General features: G+C 32.2%; 1 long non-coding RNA gene across 1 annotated transcript in view; it reads left to right on the top strand.

The window, feature by feature from the left end:
• The window catches only part of LOC139745805 (uncharacterized), an 83,966-nt gene extending 78,733 nt beyond the window's left edge, over positions 1–5,233 (top strand). The window contains exon 4 of the long non-coding RNA XR_011711971.1: positions 5,108–5,233. This is a non-coding gene — a long non-coding RNA (uncharacterized lncRNA). The remainder of the gene's footprint in view (positions 1–5,107) is intronic.
• The last annotated feature ends 2,235 nt before the right edge of the window (positions 5,234–7,468 follow it).

Raw genomic sequence — 7,468 nt, forward strand, 5'->3', positions numbered from 1 at the left:
TACAGTCACAAAAAACTTATTTGTTTAAATCAATCACACAAAATTCATTTGATTATAATACAGTCACACAAAACTCATTTGTTTAATATCAATCTCACCAATCTCATTTGATTAAAATACAGTCACAGAAAACTCATTTGATTAATATCAATCACACAAAACTCATTTGATGAAAATATATTCAAACAAATCTCATTTGATTAAAATACAGCCATGCAAAACTCATTTGATTAATATCTCTCACACAAACCTCATTTGATTGAACTACAGTCAAACAAAACTCATTTGATTTATATCAATCACACACCATTTAATTAAAATAGTCAAACAAAATTCATTTGATTAATATCAATCACACAAAACTCATTTGATTAAAATACAGTCACGCAAAACTCATTTGATTAATATCAATCACACAAAACTCATTTGATTAAAATAGTCACACAAAACTCATTTGATTAACATCAATGGCACAAAACTCAATTGATTAAAATACAGTCACACAAAACTAACTTTCATAATATCAATCACACAAAAGTCATTTGATGAAAATAGTCACATAAAACTCTTTTGTTTAATATCAATCCCACAAAGCTCATTTGATTAAAATAGTCACACAAAACTCATTTGATTGGTAAAACTCACACAAAACTGTCACACAAAATTCATTTGATTATAATAGTCACACAAAACTTGTTTGATTAATATCAATCACACAAAACTCATTTGATTAAAATGCAGTCACACACAACTAATTTGATTAATATCAATCACACAAAAGCCATTTGATTAAAATTCAGTCACACAGAAGCGTCAAAAAACTCATTTGATTACTATCAATCACACAAAACACGTTTTATTAAAATAGTCACACAAAACTCATTTGGTTGATAATACTCACACAAAGCTCGTTTGAATAAAATACTGTCACACAAAACTCATTTGATGAAAATACTGTCACATAGAACTCATTTGATTAAAATAATGTCAAACAAAACTCATTTGATTAATATCAATCACACAAAACTCATTTAATTAAAATACAGTCACACAACTTTTTTGATTAATATCAAACACACAGAACTCATTTAATTAAAATACAGTCACCCAAAACTCATTTCAGATAACACTCACACAAAACTCATTTGATTAAAATACTGTCACAAAATTCATTTGATTAAAGTACTGTCATACTAAACTCATTTGATTGATATCAATCACACAAAACTCATTCGATTAAAATTCAGTTACACAAAACTCATTTGATTAATATCAATCACACAAAACTCATTTGATTAAAGTATAGTCACACAAATCTCATTTGATTACTATCAATCACTCAAGACTCATTTGATTATTATCAGTCACACAAAACTCATTTGATTAAAATAGTCACACAAAACTCTTTTGATTAATATCAATCACACAAAACTCATTTGATTAAAATATAGTCACACAAAACTCATTTGATTATTATTAAACACACAAAACTCATTTGATTATTATCAAACACACAAAACTCATTTGATTATTATCAAACACACAAAACTCATTTGATTATTATCAAACACACAAAACTCATTTGATTAAAATATAGTCACACAAATCTCATTTGATTAATATCAATCACTCAAGACTCATTTGATTATTATCAGTCACACAAAACTCATTTGATTAAAATACAGTCACAGAAAACTCTTTTGATTAATATCAATCACACAAAACTCTTTTGATTAAAATAGTCACAAAAAACTCATTTGATTAATATCAATCACCCAAATCTCATTTGATTAAAATAGTCACATAGAACCCATTTGTTTAATATCAATCACAGAAAGCTCATTTCATTATAATAGTCACACAAAACTCATTTGATTAATATCAAACAAAATTCATTTGATTGAAATACGGTCACACAAAACTCATTTGATCAATATCAATCATAAAAAACTTATTTGATTAAAATAGTCACAATTCATTTGATTAATATTCAAACAAAACTCATTTGATTATAATAGTCACACAAAACTCATTTGATTAATATGAAGCACACAAAACTCATTTGATTAAAATACTGCCTCACAAAACCCCTTTGATTAATATCGATCGCACAAACCTCATTTGATTGAACTACAGTCACACAAAACTCATTTGATTAATATCAATCACACAAAACTCATTTGATTGAAATACATTCAAACAAAACTCATTTGATTAATATCAAACAAAACTCATTTGATTAAAATAGTCACACAAAACTCATTTGATTAAAATAGTCACATAAAACTCATTTGATTAATATCAGTCACACAAAACTCGTTTTATTAAAATATACTCACACAAAGCTCATTTGATTGATAACACTCACACAAAACTCATTTGATTAAAATACTGTCACACAAAATTCATTTGATTAAAGTACTGTCACAATATTCATTTGATTAATATCAATCACGGAAAACTCATTTGATTAATATCAAACACACAAAACTCATTTGATTAATATAGTCAAACAAAACTCATTTGATTAATATGAATCAAACAAAACTCATTTGATTGAAATACAGTCACACAATACTCATTTGATTAATATCAATCACACAAAACTCATTTGATTAAAATACTGTCACACAAAAGTCATTTGATTAATATCAAACAAAACTCATTTGATTCATATCAATCACACAAAACTCAATTTATTAAAATACTGTCAAACAAAACTACCTCGCAAACGCGGGAGACAGCGACAAAATAAAAAAAAAAAAAAAAAAAAATCAATCAAAGAAAACTCATTTGATTAAAATAGTCACATAAAACTCATTTGATTAATATCAATCACAAAAAATTCGTTTTATTAAAATAGACATACAAAACTCATTTGATTGGTAACACTCACACAAAACTCATTTGATTAAAATACTTTCACACAAAATTCATTTGATTAAAATATTGTCACACAAAATTCATTTCATTAATATCAATCACACAAAACTCATTTGATTAAAATACAGTCACACAAAACTCATTTGATTGATATCAATCAAGCTAAACTCATTTGATTAAAATAGTCACACAAATCTCATTTGATTAATATCAATCACTCAAAAGTAATTTGATTAAAATAGTCACACAAAACTCATTTGATTAATATCGATCAAACAAAACTCATTTGATTAATATCAATCAAACAAAACTCATTTGATTAAAATAGTCAAACAAAACTCATTTGATTAATATACTCAAACAAAACTCATTTGATTAAAATAGTCACACAAAACTCATTTGATTAATATCAATCACACAAAACTCGTTTTATTAAAATACAGACACACAAAACTCATTTGATTGGTAACACTCACAGAAAACTCATTTGATTAATATCAATCATTTGATTAGAATAGTCACACAAATCTCATTTGATTAATATCAATCACTCAAAAGTAATTTGATTAAAATAGTCACACAAAACTTATTTGATTAAGATACTGTCAAACAAAACTCATTTGATTAATATTAATCAAACAAAATTCATTTGATTAAAATACTGTCACAGAAAATTCATTTCATTAATATCAATCACAAAATTCATTTGATTAAGATAGTCACACAAAATTCATTTGATTAATATCAATCACACAAAACTCATTTGATTAAAATACAGTCACACAAAACTCATTTGATTAATACCAATGACACAAAACTCATTTTATTAATATACAGTCGCTCAAGAATCATTTGATTAATATCAATCAAGCTAAACTCATTTGATTAAAATAATCACACAAAACTCATTTGATTAATACCAATCACACAAAAGTAATTTGATTAAAATAGTCACACAAAACTCATTTGATTAATATCAATGACACGACGCTAAGGGGATTCAAATTAGACCTAGAAATTCCCTTTAAATTTTTGGATCCTTCCACACCACTCTCTTGCCCTTTGTCATCCCCAAAAGGGCATTAAAGTAAATCTTCAGTTTGTTTCTTTGCCTTTGGATGCTTCTATGCCCCTGTAATTCCCTTCGGCGGCGCCAAAGGGGATTTAAACTAAACATTTAGTTTGTCTTTATTTCTTAATGCCACCATGCCACTGTATTGGACGTTGTCATCACCACAGGGTGTTTTAAGTAAACTTTCAATTTTTCCCTTTCCCCTTAGATGCCGGTATTCCCTTGTAAAAGCCTTTTAAGACGCCAAAAGGGATTTAGATTAAACCTTCAATTTTCCTCTACATTTTTGGACTTCTCCATGCCACTCTCTTGCCATTTGGCAATCCCAAAGGGGCATTAAAGTAAAAATTCCTTTTGTTTCTTTGCCTTTGGATGACTGTATGCCCCTGTGATTTCCTTTTCCTCCGCCAAAGGGGATTTAAATTAAACCTTTAATTTGTTTCTTTGTTTTTGGATGCCACCATGCCACTCTGTTGGACTTTGGCACCCTCAAAGGATCTTTTAAGTAAACTTTCAATTTGTCTCTTTCCCTTTAGGTGCCACTATTCCCTTGTAAAGGCCTTTGTTGACGCCAAAAGGGATTTCAATTAAACCTTTGATTTCCCTCTATATTTTTGGATGCCTCCACTCCACTCTCTTGCCATTTGTTTTTTTGCCTTTGGATGCCTCTATGCCCCTGTAATTGCTTTTGGCGCGCCCAAAGGGGATTTCAATTAAACTTTTAATTTGTCTTTTAATTTTTGGATGTCACCATGCCACTGTATTGGACTTTACCACCCAAAGGGTCTTTTAAGTAAACTTTTGATTTGTCTCTTTCCCTTTAGATGCCACTATTCCCCTGTAAAGGCCTTTGAAGACGCCAAAGGGGATCTAAATTAAACCTTAAATTTCCCTCTAAATTTTTGGATGCCTCCACGCAATTCTCTTGCCCTCTGGCATTCCCAAAGTGGCATTAAAGTAAACGTTCTATTTGTTTCCTTCCCTTTTGATACCTCTATGCCCCTGTAATTGCCTTTGACGGCGCCAAAGGGTATTTAAACTAAAACTTTAATTTGCTTTATTGTTTTTGGATGCCACTATGCAACTCTATTGGACTTTGGCACCCCTAAACGGTCTTTTAAGTAAACTTTTAATTTGTCTCTTTCCTTTCAGATGCCACTATTCCCCTGTAAAGGCCTTTCAAGACGCCAAAGGGGATTTAGATTAATCCTTCAATTTTCTTCTAAATTTTTGGATGCCTCCACGCAATTCTCTTGCCCTTTGGCATCCCAAAAGTGGCATTAAGGTAAGTTTTCCAAATGTTTCTTTCCCTTTTCATGCCTCTATGCCCTTGTAATAGCCACAAAAGGGGGATTTAAACTAAACCTTTAATTTGTCTTTTTATTTTTGGATGCCGCCATGCAACTGTATTGGACTTTGGCACCATTAAACGGTCTTTTAACTAAACTTTTAATATGTCTCTTTCACTTCAGATGCCACTATTCCCCTGTAAAGGCCTTTGAAGACACCAAAGGGGATTTAGATTAATACTTCAATTTTCCTCTAAATTTTTGGATGCCTCCACGCAATTCTCTTGCCCTTTGGCATCCCCAAAGTGGCATTAAAGTAAGCTTTCCAAATGTTTCTTTCCCTTTTGGTGCCTCTATGACCCTGTAATTGCCTTTAGCGGCGACAAAGGGGATTTAAACTAAACCTTTGACTTGTGTTTATTTTTGGATGCCACCATGCAACTGTATTGGACTTTGGTACCCACAAAGGGTCTTTTAAGTAAACTTTTAAATTGTCTCTTTCCCTTCAGATGCCAGTATTTCCCTTTAAAGGCCTTTGAAGACGCCAAAGGGGATTTAGATTAATCCTTCAATCTTCCTCTAAATTTTTGGATGCCTCACCAAAATTCTCTTGCCCTTTGGCATCCCCAAAGTGGCATTAAAGTAAGCTTTCCAAATGTTTCTTTCCTTTTTGATGCCTCTCTACCCATGTAATTGCCTTTGGCGGCGCCAAAGGGGGTTTAAACTAAACCGTTTATTTGTCTTTTTATTTTTGGATGACATCATGCAACTGTATGGACTTTGGCGCCCCCAAACGGTCTTTTAAGTAAACTTTTGATTTGTCTCTTTCCCTTCAGATGCCAGTATTCCCCTGTAAAGGCCTTTGAAAACGCCAAAGGGGATTTAGATTAATCCTTCAATTTTCTTCTAAGATTTTTGATGACTCCACGCAATTCCCTTGCTCTTTGGCATCCCCAAATTGGCATTAAGGTAAGCTTTGCAAATGTTTTTTCCGTTTTGGTGCCTCTATGACAATGTAATTGCCTTTGGTGGCGCCAAAGGGGATTTAAACTAAAGCTTTAATTTGTCTTTTTATTTTTGGAAGCCACCATGCAACTGTATTGGACTTTGGCACCCCCAAAGGGTATTTTAAGTAAAATTTTAATTAGGGTCTTTCCCTTTAGATGCCACTATTCCCCTGTAAAGGCCTTTGAAGACGCCAAAGGGGATTTAGATTAATCCTTCAATTTTCCTCTAAATTTTTGGATGCCTCCACGCAATTCTCTTGCCCTTTGGCATCCCCAAAGTGGTATTAAAGTAAGCTTTCCAAATGTTTTTTTTCCCTTTTGATGCCTCTATGCCCCTGCAATTGCCTTTGGGGGCGCCAAAGGGGATTTAAACTAAATCTTTAATTTGTCTTTTTGTTTTTGGATACCACCATGCAAAGGAATTAGACTTTGGCACCCCTAAACGGTCTGTTATGTAAACTTTTAATTTGTCTCTTTCCCTTCAGATGCCACTATTCCCCTGTAAAGGCCTTTGAAGACGCCAAAGGGGATTTAGATTAATCCTTCAATTTTTCTCTAAATTTTTGGATGCCACACCGCAATTCTCTTGACCTTTGGCATCTCCAAAGTGGCATTAAAGTAAGCTTAACAAATGTTTCTTTCCCTTATGATGCCTCTATGCCCCTGTAATTGCCTTTGGCGGCGCCAAAGGGGATTGAAAATAAACATTTAGTTTATCTTTTTATTTTTGGATGCCACCATTCAACTGTATTGGACTTTGCCAGCCCCAAAGGGTATTTTAAGTAAACTTTTAATTAGGGTCTTTCCCTTTAGATGCCACTATAACCCTGTAAATGCCTTTGAAGACGCCAAAGGGGAGTTAGATTAATCCTTCAATTTTCCTCTAATTTTTTCGATGCCTCCATGCAATTCTCTTGCCCTTTGGCATCCCCAAAGTGGCATTAAAGTAAGCTTTCCAAATGTTTCTTTCCCTTTTGATGCCTCTATGCCCCTGTAATTGCCTTTGGCAGCGCTAAAGGGGATTTAAAATAAACCTTTAATTTGTCTTTTTATTTTTGGATGCCACCATGCAACTGTATTGGACTTTGGCACCCCCAAAGGGTATTTTAAGTAAACTTTTAATTAGGGTCTTTCCCTTTAGATGCCACTATTCCCCTGTAAAGGCCTTTGAAGACGCCAAAGGGGATTTAGATTAATCCTTCAATTTTCCTCTAAAT

This window comes from Panulirus ornatus, chromosome 62 (genome assembly GCF_036320965.1).
Source record: "Panulirus ornatus isolate Po-2019 chromosome 62, ASM3632096v1, whole genome shotgun sequence".
NCBI classification, from domain to species: Eukaryota; Metazoa; Arthropoda; class Malacostraca; order Decapoda; family Palinuridae; genus Panulirus; species Panulirus ornatus.